The sequence below is a fragment of the Ochlerotatus camptorhynchus genome, unplaced genomic scaffold, assembly GCF_037179485.1.
Source record: "Ochlerotatus camptorhynchus isolate MF236.1 unplaced genomic scaffold, CSIRO-AGI_Acam_v1.1 ptg000062l, whole genome shotgun sequence".
In the NCBI taxonomy this organism is placed as follows: domain Eukaryota; kingdom Metazoa; phylum Arthropoda; class Insecta; order Diptera; family Culicidae; genus Ochlerotatus; species Ochlerotatus camptorhynchus.
In genome coordinates, this window is record NW_027040552.1 from 5674889 (window position 1) to 5693664 (window position 18776).

General features: G+C 41.6%; 1 protein-coding gene across 4 annotated transcripts in view; it reads left to right on the forward strand.

Moving 5' to 3' along the window:
* The first annotated feature begins 3513 nt into the window (after positions 1-3513).
* Positions 3514-18776, forward strand: part of Tusp (WD40 superfamily protein Tusp) — a 259763-nt gene continuing 244500 nt past the window's right edge. Inside the window, exons 1-2 of one of the 4 annotated variants that reach the window (XM_065239786.1) lie at positions 3514-4016; positions 4126-4761. The gene's annotated coding sequence lies outside the window, so the exon portion shown is untranslated. Of the gene's footprint in view, positions 4762-18776 lie in introns of all 4 variants that reach the window. The other 3 variants (XM_065239788.1, XM_065239789.1, XM_065239785.1) reach the window with 3 other exon arrangements.

The window sequence follows — 18776 nt, forward strand, 5'->3', positions numbered from 1 at the left end:
TATAATGTTTATACTCCGTATTTATCAACCATACAATTCCAGAGAGAGAGAAAACGTGACAGTCGATCAATTGCTTTGTAATTTTTTTAAACATTTTACTGCTTGACTATGATGTAAATATAAACATTGAATCTCAAAACATCTAACTGTGTTTTATTTGTACTCCTCGGGGCCTCAACCTAGGCAGTAAAGGCATGGTTTCGCCAAGCCAAAGGCAAACCGGTCGAGGGAATCTTTCGGGTTGGAAATTTTCTCGACTTCCCTGGGCATAGAGTATCATCATAGAGGTAACTCTAAGACTAGTAGGTCCCGAAGAAACGTGCTCAACTATTTGGCTCAGCTTTGGTACTATCTTCGGTCCCAAGCTAATCGATGCGCCCCTCGAAACATAAGAAAATCCACGAACCCCTCATTTATCTGTCAAACTTTCATAGCGAATCAAAACAAACATTGTGTAGTAGTAGAATTTCGACTAGAATGGGGTACACAGTTAGAAAAAAGTACCCTACTTTTGACTAGTTTGTCTCCTTTCCTCCTTCTAATGTTGTCAAAAACGAAGGAGCAAAACCACCCAACTAGGGTAGTAAAGTGTGGGAACCCAACGTTGAGTAAAATCATATTTACCTACTGTTGGGTACAACTAACTTACTTTTGGGTTGAAAGCGAGTGGAAAATTCCATACGAATTGCACACAAGTAAATGAAAATTACTTTGACCCGCTTTACCTACTTTTGGGTTCCTGCACTGTAGTGCCGAGATGAGTGAAAAGAACTTAATTTTGGGTACTTTTTTCTAACCGTGTACGTTAATCAATTTGCTTGGGATCAGTAGGCTAGTCAAGTAGTGAGCCAATTTAAAATCGTTAGTTTCCACCGGTTGGTATCATTGTGCTTGCCACGCAACATACAAATTCACGCATTAGCATTGGCATTGGCATCGAAAGTTCTGCACACTTAGATTTTTTTGCCGAGATGGGCACCACCGAGCAGCTCGGCATTTTATTTTGCTGGAAATTCAGCAAAAAATATGTTTGTTAGCTGAGATCTCGGCAAAATTCCCGTTTGTTAGCTGAATCTCGGCAAGTTTTTCACTGAGAACCAGGTTTGACGGTGTGATTGGAACTTTCGACTTCAGTCTTCGCGCGTCTCTTAGTTAACATCGTCTCTGATTTCCAAGTGTCACATTCTAGACCACACCTAAGAGGAAGAGGAGACAACTGGCTTCTTATTCTTTTATCTCTATCTCTGTCTATATCTATTTGTATCTCTATCTTACGCACTTCTAATCGGCCAATCACAAGCAGGTTCGCGTTTGACAGAAAAGTGGTTCATTTTCGCCCCGTATTGTCTCCGGAACGGTACTGAGGGTAAATCGAAAATCTAAAATTGCGACCGTCACGAAAAGGTGTCAGGTTTTGAACGCTTATAACTTTGTCATTTATAGATGAAATAAAAAATCCAAATACACCAATTGATAGGAAATAACTCTCACAATCTGTTACAATACATAATTTTTCAATTATTTTAAAAAAAATCGTTGATAAATGCGCAAATAAAAAGTGATAATTTTATCGTCGTTCGTTTACTTCACACAGCTCACCATAACTGAGAGGGGTACGAAATTAGGTAGCGCAAAGCACACTGTCTCTTCTCTGTGCTCACGAGATTACAGGAAGCCTGATTTTATCACTGTTTTGATGAAATAATCGTTTTGCTTAAACCTGTAAAACTATATAAGAGCTCTGCTGTCATTCAGGAAAAGGTGGAATTGTTCACTCTGCCTCTGCTTAACGTTACCGCAGTCAGGCTTGAGCGCTGCTGTTGTGGATCCGTTCATTTTCGCATCTTTATTTCCATTTCGTCAAGCCATTGTAGACTACATACAATGATTATGACAATGCTTACTTACATACTATGCATTAATTCTATTCTGTTTTAGCTTAGTTTTTATTTGCTGCTTGGACATAGTGATGTCAATAGTTCCGCATTGCAAATTATATAGGCGCATCATTCGATTGATTGGGCTATTTTTTGCATAGTTTGTTCTGTACAATTTTTCGGAAAATAAATTCCGTGTTCTAAGATATCGACAAGGTGTGTAAAAGTTTAATTGTGCGAGAATTTCTGCCGAATCTATGCGCATTGAAATAATTTCGTTGATGAAGAAAAGCATTGCAAATTGGCGGCGCTCCTTAAGTGTTTGTATATTGATGAGCATGCAGCGCGCTTCATAAGATGGTAATGGAAATGCAGTCCAATTAAATTTACGTAAAGCATATATTTAAAAGGAATTGTTTATGGACAGATTCTATGCGTTCTTCGTGTATGGAAATGTATGGATTCCATACTAGGTGGTAGTATTCCAGAATTGGGCGAAATTATGACTGAACCTTTTGATGAAGCATAGCATTCTGTTTGCTTTACTAATGATAGTATCATCGGACGGACAATGTGGTAAAATAGTCGTATGTTAGCTTTATATAACAAAATCAATCCAAATTAGCGGGCTTATTGGTTACCTCTCAAGTAACAATTTGGGTTTTATGAGGGTACTGTAGACCACTATTTAGACTTGTACAGTGCTTTAAAACCTCAATAAAACTTACAATGTTACTTGCGCTGGAATGTGCAATACATGCTTGTGAACGATTTCCCACCCCTCCCACTGCGATCAAGCGTTTGGTTAAACGTGTTATCCATAACAAATGTTTAATAAAGATGGGATGGGCATTGAAGTGTGCACGGAGAATATATTTTATAACGAAGGATTAAAGACAAGTGTTTCATATGCGGAAATATCACTAACGGAAAGTCCAGAAACAGTCAGAAAAATAACTAATAAAGGTGAGGAAATTGACATGTCAAGGAGAGGAAATGAAGTAAATTGAGCAAATAATTTACTTCTACTGTATTTTAAATCAATATCAAGAAAAATGCACGAGAAGTTCACTAAACATCTCAACGTAGTCTATGCGGTCGTGTCTTTTTTTATAAGCTTTCAGCGAAAAATAATTTCTTATTTATTGGTCTGAATATTTGGTATGATTTCGTAAAGTAATTCGCCATCACTTCTAGTGCCAGCCCTGTTAAAATTATTGCACAAGTCAGCCGCCCGTCAACAGGTCTATTCAAGACACAAACCACACTCACACGAAACAAAACGGTCGACAGCCACTGATTAGGAGGAAAATTCCACCCATCGTAGCACGTAACATTAGAAACACCTTGCGTCTAGGAGTGTTAGTGTGCTACTCACTGTTCCAGGCAATAGCACATGGTTTTTCCTGACCCCACCCGTCTTCATCGTCATCATCATCATCGTCGCCGTCGCCGTCTGCGCCATTCCATCACACAAAAATTTCTCACCGCCAAACTGTCGTCGCTTGGTCGCAAGCACACCAACTCAAAAGCCATCGTCTGTGTGCGTGCATGTATTTACACTGGAAGGAAAACTGTTATCATCGCCTCATGGTAGGGCAAGAAGCAAAGTTACCTACCACAGTGAGTAGCACCGTCGTCGTTGCTGTCGGTTGTTGGGTGGAAAATCGATACGGTCACACCAACACACAGTAGGGAGTGCGAGTAAAATACCAGGCGGTGACACGGGCGCGCGATGGTCTGTGGTACCGATGTATCGGAAAAGTGAAAATTTTCTCGCCAGTTGCAGATTTGACGTTTGGCTAACAGCAAGTTCTCCTGGAGCGAGCCATTGGTGTCTAACGCGACGCGGTTTTTTTTTTCCATTTTCCTGAGGTCCCTGGCGGCTGGCCGTGGTCTTTGGTTTCGATTTTCAACGCATTCGGCGGAGAACGTAGGGAATGGAAAATTGAATTCTTTTCGTGCGAATCGGGAGTGTCGAGTGTAGGAATTGACGGAATTCTTGGAGTGTAAATTGGTTATCGAAAGGATTGCGGAAGGATTTCACAGTGTGGACGTACCGGTGAGGCAGAAAAAGTTGCGATTCTGTGGATATTCTCACGAAAGAGTACTGAGTGTTAAGAATTCCATTCATGACAGGTGTGAAAACGAGGACGGAGCTGAAAGAATACTTGTGTACATATTTTATTTTTAGCTCGACAGGATTGTTATTAAATCAATAATTCTTTTTCCTTTCGGATAACCTCAGAGTAATTGCGAATCATACGAGTGTGAGGAAAAATTAGTGCTGGAAAGTGGCACACTGGCCAAAGAAGAATTTTCCTTCCAAGAGGATACGGAAATGTCAAATGACATAATTGTAGCCAACTTCGAACGACTCCTGCCCTAATCTCTACGACGAAGTGGTTGCTTTGCTCTGTTTAAATCGGTGTCAGTGTGTGTGTGTTCCAATACAGGAGGAAGATTGTGTATTGAAAGTAGAACCGAGTGTTTAAGGAAAGCAGAACAATTCAATAAACAGTAGTGAGCCACCAAATTGGATTATTTTTCGAAGAAAACAACAGCTCGCATTACGGGGCTACAACATACTTGCAAATTCCCTGATTGCAGCCATCATCGCCTGGTTCCGGTGGTGTTATTGTCGCCCAATCACCGATATGTCCATCGCTTGGGTGAAATCTACCGGTCACCAAGCTTATCAATAATTCCCATGCTGAGCCCATAGAAGCGGTACTCACTCAGTCTCTCTCTCTCCTCGGTGTGTCTCGTTTTGGGACCGGTGCCAAAATTCACTCATCCTCACATTTACCTCGCATTTGGAGAAGGAAGCACACCAACCCACGAAAAAAAAAACTACGTAGCAGAGCAGCAGCATAAAGGTAGAGTATATGCAACCCACCTGCAAGTTTCTGCCTTAAATTGTGTTGACAAATCACTGGTGCTAATTTCGGTATGATTTAGAAGACGTCTGTTTCTTCCGTAGCGTCGTCGGTTGCATAACCGGTTTCGGTCCGTTCCATTCTGCAGATATTGTGCATATTGTTGGAAAAGTCAAGGTCGTGTTCAGGTAAAAAAAACACGGACGCATTGGGTTTTATATTATTACAATGATGGCGTGCCACAATTGATTCGGAAATAAAGAAATTTGCTTATGCAATAATATTTCTTGGTTCTTAGTGTGTGCAGAATAAACAAATCATTTGCTTAAATGTTGTTATTTATGATACGTTGTGGCATGAGTTAAATATGAACAATGAATTTTACTGAATAGTAATGAACGACAAGATCTTGTATTTTTTGACATAGGATTACGTCTGTGATTTCTATATGGGGGTACACTTTGTGAAAACTGAAAATGGAACGTGTAACAAAATTATGAAAGATTTTGAACATTATTAACTCAGCTGCCCCTGGACCAATTTCAATAATTTTATCACCAATCGATCAGAAATATTTCCACGCATCAATAGCAATGCTTCCGACTGATAGCAGCAGTAGCAAGGCGGTCCACTATTCTACCTAACAAGCAACAATGACTGGTCGTGGCAAAGGAGGAAAAGGTCTTGTTAAAAATGTCATCTACGCTTTAAAGCGACAGAGACACACTGTGTACGGTTTAGTCACCAACTTTGGCAACAAAATGGCCCTTTTCAGGGTGAACAAGCTTATTACAGTAAAGAGTTTAATAGAATTTATCTGTGCCTGTTTGTCCATATTCAGAACCACACGCCCCCAACGACCACACAAAATGCTCTCCAGAGTTGTAATCTTGTAACCAAACTTGGAAGCAGGGGTGCAAGTTATTTTGATCGATTCTCTTCATCAACTTTCATTTTGAAAAAAAAATACTACAAATTTGGTACGCCTACAATTCATAATCGGAAAGAGTTAAGATAATAGATGACCGATCAATTAAAAGAACTTAATGATCTTCACATTTGTTCCGTCCACTAGCGGTCCTACGTAAAGCTTCCGTTCGTGCCCCTAGGCACAGACCCTTCTACTTTTTACACAATACTACAAACTAATGTAAATGTATGTGCTTTGAGACATGACACGTTAGATCTTATACTTCGTATTTTTAGAAAGTGTACCCAATTTCTGATTAAATAATAAATGACAGATAATTTAAACAGCACAATTTTTGTGTCATTTATATTTTTTTTGTTTTGAAGCACCTTCTTCTTCTTTGGCTGTTATTACGTCCCCACTGGGAATTTGCGCCGGCTCTTAACTTAGTATTGTTTGCGCATTTCCACAGTTGTTCTTAGCTTTATTAGCAAACATTTTGCATTAGTATTATTGTGTTGCAAGTACAACCATAGGTACATAACATAGAGGTAACTCTAAGACGCAAGGTAACTCTAAGAAGGTCCCAAAGAAACGTGCTCAACTTTTTGGCTCAGCTCTGGTACTATCTTCGGTCCCAAGCTATTCGATGCACCCCTCGAAACATAGGAAAATCCACGAACCCCTAATTTTATTTGTCAAACTTTCATAGCGAATCAAAACAAACAGTGTAGTATCATAAAACGGGGTAACATTGATAGTTTTTTTGAAGTATATTCTAAATATTTTTTACAGCAATGACTTTTTTTTCAAATTTATATTTTTAAAACAAGTACTGAGGATCCAAGAGCTAATTTGCTATTTATGTGTTGAACGAAAATTAAAGCATTTACACTATTTTTTTAGTTTTGTGACCGAACTTCAGTATTTTAATTTGGGGTTACTTTGATAATGCTCGATAAATGTAGAAAAAAATGAGTGAAACTCAAACAATTTAGTTCTTTAAATATGAAACTTTGAATGAGTATATAATCAGAAAACTTTATACACGCTAAGATCAGTTTACCCAGACGGTACAAAGAGATTACCGAGATTGGCCGTAAATTGCACAAACTCACATATGGGTAAATTTTTTTAACCCAAATATGGGTTCTTATGATCCATAAATGATCTATTTTTATGCTAATTTGACTTAAATTTACCCATATTTGGGTTAAAAAATTTACGCATATCTGAGTTTGTGCAGTTTACGCCTGATTTGGGTAAAGTAAACCTACATTTGGGTTATCTGATCTTAGCGTGATGCAATAAGAATACAACATTGAATTTCCCTTCCCTTGGCTAGTTTTTTTTAACCTGGACGTTGGTGGGCGGGCCTAATCTTATGCTTCATAGTGGAGCGTTGGAGACGGTTGGTTTAGGTCCGGAATCGTTGGCTCATGCCGTGACAGAATAGCGTCATGAGCATGCGATGAGGATTACTGAGCTTCCCCTCTCCGATGAATCATTGCATAAGAGAACCAAAGTTCTAGCCTGAAGTGATAGTATCACACTTGTTACTCCTTTATTTGATAACCGCGTTGTAGTACGCTTACGTATAGGCACTGACGTTGGGTGCGATACTGGCGGGTTTTGCCGCAAATCACTCTTATTTTATTTATTTTTACGCAGATAGATTTATTTGGGTTTGCAAGGGAATTATACTATTGAAATATTTCAGAAAGTGCGCAACAGTGCTCCTTCTACTTGCGTGACAAGCTTTCGTTGTTGTTTTCATTGAGGTATTACTCAGGGAACAATGTTAAACGCCATTTTTGTACATGGTATTGCAACTAATCTTATATGTGCTTCATTTTGATTTGGGATAAGTGTTTGAACTATGGCTCGGGATTTCCACTGTGACGTGCTTCTATTGTGACATAACCATACGTATTTTTGTGGTGCGACATAGTGGAAACGTGTGAGCGTAGTTGAAGCATATAACCTATGTAATTTAAAAATCAGCTAGGAAACTAACTTCAAAGTGAAGCGTTTTAGTCACTTGAAGGTGTCACCTGGGACAAACTAATATATATTAAATATAGGTCAAAGTAAAAAACAACTTGAAACACGTTAAATTTTAGATTACATTCACAAGTGCAGGTACTTAATAAAGCATGGTAGGTAGATTAGAGATTTCAATTATTTATTAAATTAGACTAGAGATATCATAATCATCAAACGAACATAAATATTAAAATTTAGACAGCCTAGTAGTATTAAGTGGATTAACAGAAGAGTTAGGATGCGGAGGGTCCGCTTAGGGAGGCAACTAGCATTTAAAGCAACTGGCAACTAGCCTTTTCATGTATTGTTTGTTTATTTTGATTATTGCTTTAAAATATCAATTTGGTATATATGTGAAAGGATGAATCAGTGGGAGATGGATTTTCGGTTTCTTTACATTTAGCATCACTATGTGTCATTTTCCTCAAAACCCCCCAATAACCGGCCTCTTCAATCCCTTCCTTTTCCCATGGCGTTCAAGAGGTCCGCATAGACTATTCAGCCATTACCCGTCCTTTATCCTCGGCTTTGGATTGACTTGCGCTCCCATTGCCCCACCAAACGCTGCAAAATGAAAATGAAATAAGAATACAACATTGAATTTGTGATGACTGTATCGGAAATACATTTCATAAGTGATGGTTTGAGTGTTTGTCCGAGGAATGAATAACCATTTCGTATTGGCGTTTGTGAAAGTCTCGGCTAGGTTTCCGTTGATGGTCCTGATTTCGCTCTGAAGTTCGTTGCTGGCACCCAGAAAGTTTGTCGCGTTATCGCCTTATATTTCTGCTGGAGAGCCACGCCGGGCCACAAAACGTCGAACAGCTATCTTGCATGACTCTGTCGATAGCGAATGCACGACTTCTAGATGCACAACACGAATGGAAAGACACGTGAATAACGCTTCCCATCGTTTCACGTTGCATCGTCCCATCGTCGTTGGACCAAAATAATCCAGGCCGACAAATGTGAACGGCCGGAAAAAAGCCCCTAGTCCGGCCATGGGAAGGGGACTCATCCTAGGTATCGACGGGACCGCTTTAAGGATCTTGCATAGCGCGCATTCCCTGGCTACGCATCGTGCGACAGTGCGTAGGTTGGATATGTGGAATCGCTGCCACATCTCGTTAATCACAGTTTCAACATTACTGTGGTGGAACTTATGGTGATACCACATGACGGTGAGGTTCGTAACATGGTGATTCCGAGGAAGAATGATGGGATTTCTTGTGTCAAAGGATGCGAACGCAGCCAGGCTGATTCTGCTTCCCATACGCAGGACTCCCTTCTCATCAAGGAACGGAGAAAGTTTGAAAAGTTTACTGTCGCTATCTAATTTCGCGCCATTTCCAGGAGTATCAATTGTAGTCAAAAAGGTCACTTCCTTCGGGTAGACCTCCTTTTGGATTGAACGAAAGATCTACGCCTCTGCTGTTGCCAACTCTTCCTGGTTCAGTGGACCCTTTGTTGCTCAATAACCAAGTTGGAATGCTGTTCCTTAGTTGTATCGTACTTCACATCTGGAGATGACGGCCAATACTTCTCACTCATACGCAGAAATTCAGGTCCTCCGAACCAGCAACCTTCCGGATTCAGATTCGGCTTTCCTTTCCACTTGGTGGCATCATCAGCAGAATTCAAATCCGAGGGAATCCAATGCCATTCGGTGGTACTTCCCTGGGCATCCATAACACTCCTAACACACGTTCTGAACAGTTGAGGATCTCCTTAGAAAACTTCTTAACTTCAGCGCTCGTTGACTCACCTAGCTGCTGTAGAACGTACTCCGAGTTAGACATCCACCCACGAATTACAAATCCGCCTCTCGAATGGACGAACGTTACTTCTCTCGCCCCTGTAATCGCTTCCTCCTCGCTATCAACGCTATCCAGATAGTCGTCTACGTGATGCTTACGTATTATTGCATCCGCTGCTTCTGGATAACGATCCGCATATTCGCTAGCGTTAAGGTTCTTAACGTATTGTGCAGAGCACGGTGAACTAACAGATCCGAAAGTGGCCAGATTCATGAAATAATCCTGGTTCAGATTATCCCTCAGCAAAACCCTCTGGGCCTGTTTATCTACTCTTCGCATGAGCATCTGGTGTAACATTTCTTTCACGTCCGCACATACAGCTATTCTTCGTTCTCGAAAACCAGTAAGAACCGACTTCAAGGGTACAAGCAGGTTAGGTCCCTTAATTAGCATCGTGTTCAAGCTCACACCATCCTTTCGCCTTGTACTCCTCTATCTGCTGTCTAACTTATTAATAGCTACAAATAGATTTAACAATTATCTCAACGCGTTGTTTTTCTTGTTGCTGCTTCTTCTGCCTCTGAGCATGACTCGCGATCGGCCCGTTGACAGCTCGGAATCGAGCTCTCTCGCTGACACTGACATTCTCTGGGTTGACTGTTGTAACAAGGGGACTTGTGGTACGCTCGTAATTGCCGTAACAGTCAGGTTTGAGGAACGTTTCAGTTATAACGGCAATATGCACGTTATGAACTCTCAAAAAGTTAAATAGCTCGTCCTCATGATCTTTAAGAGATCGAGCATTCCAATTTAAAATATTTAATGATTTAAAATCCATTACTAAATTCATCGTTTGGCGAGTTTTCCATTGCCAAAAATTGGCTTTGAGGTTTTCACCACAATTTGAACATTTAATGTTTAAGGCTTTTCCTTAATAGGACAGTCGTCCTTAGCGTGAGAGAAATCACCACAATTAATGCATTTAGCTGGCATATAGCAATTTTTGGTTCCGTGAGCCCAGCTCTGGCACTTACAGCTCTGAGTGAGGTTTCGGAAATTTCCCCCAGTCTTCATGAAGTGTTCCCACTTCACTCGGACATGGAGAATAAGGTAAACTTCTTCTACGGACATAAGGTTGTTTTGTTCACTAGACTTGAAGTGAACTGAATAAAAATCATGGGAAATCCAGTTGTGTGAATCGCCAGGAGGTTTCATTTTCAATTTGATTACTTGGACAGGCTCAGCTCCAAGTAATTTAGTCAATTCATCTTTGATCTGATCCAGGGGTTCACCACTGGGCAGACCTTTCAGTTTTGGTGTCATAAGTAAAAAAATATGTAAATTCTCAGTAAGGCACTTGAGAAGACGTTTGAATCCGTCCAAGGTTTCAGTCAATGCACGGCATTCACCCCGACGGCCAATTTGAAGTGTAATGAACGAATTTCAAAAGTTCCCTGCGGAGAGCACGGAAATCAGAAGTGGTTACAACCAGTCTTGTAAGCGGTCACGGTAGTCGACACATTTTCTGTGATAATCGACTGCCTTTGCCTCCGACACTTTCAAAACAAGCTATCATAGTACAGTACCAAACTCAAATGTCATTTGACAGGCTCTGTCATACTACACTGTCGCCGAAGACCGTCACGAATGTATGTATTTTAGTTTTTCTCACAATAAGAGCTACTGATGTTGGGCTTGTGTGAATTCTGACAATATCAAGCAATGATGTCCTAGGAATAACATTTATGATCAGAATTATTGAAAGGAGGAATGAGGAATTAAAACGATATCACTGATAGTTATTTGATAATTTTCTTTTTGCTCGAATGTAATTCTACCGGTTGTGTTGTGTGAGAGAGACGAAGGTAGAGCATGAGAGTACGAATAAAAAGAGACTGTCGCGCATGACAACAAAGCGAGTGTCGTAAAAAAACGTCAACAGTTTCAACCGCTGGTTACAACAATAGGGGAAACCTTTTCCTTTTTTGGCATTAAGCCGGGAATGTTTAATGGGATTTTGCCTGGATGATGGATCATTCTCATCATCCGTGAGATGTTCTCAGTCTCAGATTTTGAACTATTTATAAAGTTCCTGATATTGATAACTTCTCAAATTTCATTTAATCTTGTTAACTTTTCTACATTCGGATATCATGAAACGTTTGCTACTTCCGGAAATCACACAGTCGATGATGTTGCCTGTGCTGTGAAATTTGAAAATGTATCTGAGTGTTTGGTTACGGTTTTATTTTTTCCAAGCCCAGAATCTTGACAATGTCTCGGGGCATAAAAATCAGCTCTATAATGTCCACGAATTTTCGAAAAATAAAAATTCAATTATGGCTCGAGATGGCCTACACATTTTCTTTTGTTTTCCCCAACCCAGAAATTTTTATTAAGCCTAGATTTACCCAGCCGAACAACCGGTAACAGCTTTTACTGAAATCTCAGTAAAAGTGGCCTTTACTTGGTGAGATTTAGTGAAACTTTTTCTAAGACTCATAAATCAAACGTCACTTTTCCTGAGATCTTAGTAAAATGTGGTTGCTGGGAGCTCGACTGCGCAAATCTCGGCAAAAATTTCCAAGATTAGGCAAACAAAATTAAGTGTGCAAATCATTGTAGTAATGCAAACCACGACTAAACATCTTAATGCACACGATTGAGTGAGAAACACGCTAATACCAACCATTTTACCTTTAGTTAAGATCCTTAAGCATTACTTTTCAGAAAATACATGATGGTAGTAAAGAATCCATTGAAAAGGCAAAGAAATCTAAACCACATTGACAGCGTTCCACATTTTAAAATCCCAGCAGGGACCAACGAAGCAAAGAAAAGGACACTGATCCCGGTAGCCGCTGTGGTTGTTGTTGTTGCTCGCTGACTGCCCCCAACGTTCACATTCTCTAACACACCCACGCCGCATAGTGGTCGATGTCCGCTTGAGTGGATAAAGGATAACGATAATTGAAAGTTCCCTGTAATTTATAGTAGTCGGGGTTCCTTACGTTTCTTCTTGCTCACCATCCAACCAACACAACTGTATAACTACTGGCCATAAATGATGACAGAATGTTGCGTTGAATCTTGAGGACTTCGGTGAAGGTGGGATGAAGTGTATCCTTCTATGTGATATTCTGTATGGGCAAAACTAGCCATAGCAGGATAATTCCATTTGATGAAGCCAATAACAGTAGTTTCGTTGTGGTGTACAAGAGCTCCAATGGCTTTGCTCCAGTTCATATAGCTGGCTTTGGAGCTTAGACGCTGTAAGACTTGGGTAGCTTGATGTTCATTGGGGGTTTCTACATTCTATTTACTCACATGCTACAATTTCAGTACAAAGGAATTCGTATACCTCTAGGGATGAGGATAACAAATTGCTTTCCTTAGATAACATTTTACATACCAATCAAAGCAATTTGCATTCTATCTGCCTGTGCGTAGTAGTTGAATAGAATGTCTTATTACAGTATGATCAATAATATTGAAACCATTATATGTTTACTGTTCATTAACATTTTGTGATAACTTAGACGTTAATGATGTGTAATACAAAACACGTTCATTCAGCCATCAGTTCTGGCTAGGAAGCGTCGAAATAGGAAGTAATTTGATGCTCTATTAATATTCATAGTCAATATTTGCTCAAGAAGGACGTTGATGGTTCAGCTATTCAATATTCTACCATCTTTACTTTCACCGCGACTGGTTTTAATTTCTATCCCTCATTTTGGGAATTCTTCTCAGAATTTTTTCACTAAACTTCAATAATTAATTATTCAAAGGTTCTATTTATCGACATCGTGTGCTTGGCAGCAAGATCAAGTTTCCAAATGGTGTAAATTTCTGAGCATTTGTTTGCTTGTTAAGTAAACAATGTTTTTGTTGAGGGCATAGCTTTGGAGTCGGTGAAAAATATTCCGACTCATCAAAATTACATCTGGTGACTCTGAACACACAGATTTGTGACATGTAGCTTGTTAAGTTCAATGTATATGTGACAAATTTCAATCACTAAACCGTAAAATAAACTATATTCCATGGTGTTGCTTATGCAACAAGAAACAATTTTCCCGAAACTTTAACTCGTGGAAACGGTTAAAACTTTCCTGAAAAACATTATAGGTATAATTAGCAACAAATTATTGATAATAAATTCAAGCAAGCTTACGTTTGTGCAGGTTCTGATTCGCTGTCGTAATGGTATGCGCAACTCTAACGTCTAACCTGTAAGTTATCCTAAACCTAAGTTTCGTTTTTAGTTTTAGTTATTATCTTATTTTAAGTTCAATACATTTAGATGAGACAGTAGGTTGAGATAGTGTAAGGAATTTAACTATATTTTAGGTAACTGAATTAGAAAACTTTGTCCACCTCACTCGTTGATGATTTGCACTTTTCCTTGACGTTTCTTCCTCGATTCACGAATTGATTGACGGCTCCTCCTGTCCGTTGGTGACCGCAGCCAGCTTCACTCCACTCATGATGACTGATCCGGCGTCGCACGAGGGGCGTTCGCAACAGTCGCCCCAGTGCACCTACGTCCAATACAGCTAACTTGGTTGCAGGTCTTTCGTACATTCTCGTGGCAGTTTGGACAACCGCCAACCGAACTTGTCCATCTGTGGAGGTCTTCACCGACACCACTCAACCTTTGGGCCAGCAGTTCCTCGGTAAGCTGGGATCGGTCACGACGACGATTTCACCAACCGCAATCGGCCTTGCTGGGTAGAACCATTTTGTGCGACGCGTAATTGTTGGCAGGTATTCGGTCACCCTAAGTTTCCAAAATTGGTTCGCCAATGCCTGTGACGCCTTCCACGACCGTTGTAACATCAACGGGCATTCGTCATACGGCACCAGTGGCTTCGATGCGTCTGACGAACCCAGGAGGAAGTGGTTGGGGGTAAGTGCCGGCGATGAATAATCGTCCACGAGAACGTGGTCGACTGTTGATGACGTTCTCTATCTCGATCAAGTAGCTTCGCAGTACTTCTTCCGTCGGAACTCGCTTCGGTTTGATTTGGGACAGAACCTTCTTCACAGATTGAATGAGTCTCTCCCTACAGCCACCCATATGCGGCGATGCAGGAGGGTTGAAGCGCCACGTTGTTCTTGTCGTGACGAATTCCACCATAAGCCTGTTCTGATCCAACGCCGCGACCGCGTCTTTAAGTTCCTTATCCGCACCCACAAAGTTCGTCCCACGATCGCTTATGATTTCCACAGGAGTTCCTCGTGGAGCAAAGCAGTTCCGCAGAGCTAGGATGCATGAGCTGGTGTTTAACGAGGCAGCCAATTCGAGGTGTATCACTCGAACCGAAAGACATGTTACGATGACACCGCAGCGCTTCTCGTGATGACGCCCTACAACGATGAAGAACGGACCGAAAAAGTCCACACTGACGTACGAGAACGGGCGGACGAAGGCTGCCTTCGGTAGCGGGGCCATCATCGGTGGCGCCGGCGCAGCGCGTTGTACCTTGCATAGCTGACATTCTCGACGCACTCGGTCGTAGACCATGCAAACTTGTGGGATGTGAAATCCTTTGCGCCCTTCGTTCACGCAGGTCTCGTGACATTGATGATGATACCTTAGGTGAACGTCGCGTATAACAAGCGTCGTGACTGGATGTTCTCGTGGGAGTACGATAAGGCACCTACTGCTCTCGTCTACGAAGTCGCATTCGCCCAACCGACAGTGGATGCGCATCACGCCCTGCTTGTCAACGAACGGACTGACCTTGAACAGGCTGTTCTTTTACTGAAGTCGGCGGTCGCCCGCTGCTAGTACCGCTAGTTCGTCTTCATAGACCTCCTCCTGCACTCGTTTGATTTGGAACACCTCCGCTTCGAGAATTTCATGTTGCGTAAACGGCCCGACACTCCGTTCCCAAGTAACATTTCCAGTTTTATAGAGGTTTTATAGCATTATATAAGTCTAAATCATGGTCTACAGAACCAAAATTGTTACTTGGGTTGTTGACCTCCCTTCTTCGGCCGGATGTTGTTCACAAACCGTTGGACGAAAGCCGTTGCATGCCGTAAGCAGTACCACGATGAGAAGTTCTATGGCAACAAAACGATAAGAACTCACCCAGCTGAATGGTGCATCACGTTTGAACGGATTTCTTCGGCGGTTTCCTAGCCGTTTAGTGACGACTCCGGCCATTCGATTTTGGGCCCCCACAGGAACGATGGCCCATTGAACCAACGACTTGCTGACTTGAGATCCGGTTTGTACTTACACTTTGCTCCGTCGTCAGCCACGTTCTCCTTTGTACCTATCCACCTCCATTCCGTAACGTCCGTCTCTTCCAATATTTCACCCACGCGGAAAGCTACGAACTGGGAGTACTCGCCGTGGTCCGATTGTAGCCAGCACAGGACGTCCCGAGCATCAGTCCAGAAATAACGACGGTCGACCTTGACAGAGTGGCCTGCCACGATACTCTTGGCCAAGCGTGAACCGATGACTGCTGCTTGCAGCTCCAGGCGGAGAATGGAGACGAACCTGAGGGGCGCTACTCGAGTCTTGCTGCCGATGAGCGCACAATGAACGTGTCCATTCCTTTCAAAGCGGAAATAGGAAACGGCTGCGTACCCAAGCTCACTAGCATCTACGAACGTGTGAAGATCGATCCTGGCTTCGTTGATGCTGGAATCAGCCTGGTAGTAGCAACGCGGACTTTATACCGACTCAAGCTCCGGCAAAATACGTAGCCATGTATGCCACTTCTTCAAATCATTTTCCTCGATTTCTTCATCCCATCCGGTTGTCGCTCTCCAGACCTCCTGCAGCAGTATCTTCAGGAACATTAAGTAGTGTGCAATGAGACCTAACGGGTCGTAGATGGCCATCAGCGTCCGTAGCATGTCCCGCTTGGTTGGGTGCTTGATTCCGGTAAGAAGGTCCCTGTTGCGTTCCGTGCAGAGCTTATAGCGAAAGATGTCTTTTGTTGTGCTCCACCACATGCCAAGGACCTTTTCCATGGCAAGGTCAGCGCTCATCTCCATTGACTTTTCCGGCTGAGGGTTTTCTCCGAGGGTTTCCAGCACTTTGGTTGAGTTCGACACCCAGTTTCTCATGAGGAATCCACCTTGTTGGTGAATGTAGCGTACATTAGACACCCAAGTAACCAACAGGCCCGCTAATTCGCCTTTTTGCAATATAAGGCTGATACACGGCTAACATAGGGCATGCTAAGCTTTATTTAAGAAGCAAAATAGCCTTATATTGAGTTCTTCAAGCAGGATCTCACGAACACTAAACTAATAATATTATTTTACACACACTAGCGTATACTGTCATGTGCACGGTAAGAATCAAACATCCATTTATGAGTAAAAGTGAACCCATTGTCAATAAAAGTGGCACTACTAATTAATGAGTAGCTTATTATACCAATTACGTAGTAACTGTTAGCTACTGTTAGCAGAAACTCATTGTTGCTAACATTATTTACGCATTAATTAGTAAAGCCACTTTTATTAAAAATGGGTTAACTTTTACTCAAGGGTATTTGACTGTTACCATGCAAGCGTAGGGTTTGTTTTCGTTTTGTTGTTTATTTTTACTTTAGAATGACAGTTCTTACAGCAAACAAAAAATTTCATCTCACTAACACACGCAAATCGCACCAATACGAACGCGCCTGGAAAGGACTATTGCAAAAAGGCGAATTAGCGGGCTTGTTGGATACTTGGGCAGTTTGATGGCTTCCTCCTCCGTGTCTACGCTCGTGAGCTCGTGCACGTAGTGCCTCTGGTGGATAGCGTCGACAGCAACGCTTTCGAAACGGGCAGCGTTTTCGTTCAGGACGAATAGCGCAGTGCTAGGTGAACATGTTGCGCCGAACGTGACAACCTGCATTACATAGTCACACGGCTCCGTCGTTCCATCGCTGGCACATCAAACGATTGGCTGACTGTCCTCATCTTGCGGGTTCATCAACATCTGATGAAATATTTCAGCTACATCACCTCCTAGGTCAATCAACCGCTCTCGGAACTTATATAGTACTGGTGGTAGAGCGTTTAGTTGATCCGAACCCTTCATCAATACGACATTCAACGATACTCCTCCAAACGAAGCGGCTGCATCGAACACGATTCGGACCTTGCCTACATAACATTTATAGCTTGATTTAACATCCCTCGGGGTCTAGAATGTCAGAAGTTAGCTGTGTTCGAATTGTGTTTCCCTACAAAATGCGTGTCTTCAAATAATTCAAATAGATTAATATCAAGGCTGGACGGTGGCATCATATCTCCCGGCATGACATGGCAAATGTACAGGTAGGTTAAGCTGGGGCTGAATGTCAAATGAATAAACAAACGCTTCTACAGATAATATCTTATCGCATGATCAACACCGAGAGGTTCAACTGCTTTTGCCGGTTTCGACAACAGCCGGCAGTGAACTGTACATTAATGATGATATTGATATGATATGAAAACACCATAATCATCTTTGTTAAACTCCTACACTTTGTGAAAATCTTTTAGAGGAACACATAAATATTGACCCCTTGGTTTGCCTGTCAAAACGCTCACAGGCCCCATAGGTAGTTCTACATTCGCCTTTAGGGCTTGAATTATTAGCTTCACCCTTTCCCCTTGCGGAAGTTGTGTAATGCCGATACCGATAATAGACAATTGACATCGTCCTCAATCAGAGTGTGCACAGACTGTACTCTTAACACTAGAAAAGAACAATATCGACGGGGGACACCGCCAACCGCACGAACACGAAAATCAAATAAAGGGCTTCATTAATTTCAGCGTTTTTTAGCTGTGTTTATTATTCATGATAGACTTGCAACTTGCAAACAGCTGATTTAAACTTTAGGCATAAGTTCCATCATGAATCTAATTGTAATCTAATCTAATTCTAATTGTGTTAGTAAATCAACAACATGCAAACTACGAATAGCTATAGTTATGATCCATTCGAGATTCCGCAAGTAGGGCAAGGTTTGTAGCAATCGTTTACTGCCAACGTATAAAGAGCAATCGCACAAATCACCAATATTTACCAAACACTACTCATTTCACTCAAATGCCAGCAGGAGAAAAAAAATCAGAATAATGACACGATGTCATCTCAAAACACACGCGATCATCGTGCTCAACGAAACAAAAGTTCAAAGTAGATCACATGGTGTAGACACTGGGTCACCAATACATACAACCCGGAAGATCAATTACACAGAATCGTGAAAATCTCAACCACCGACGGCGATCGAAGCTGTCAGTGTCACTCTAAAACACAGAAACGACATGGGAAAACAGATGTTGC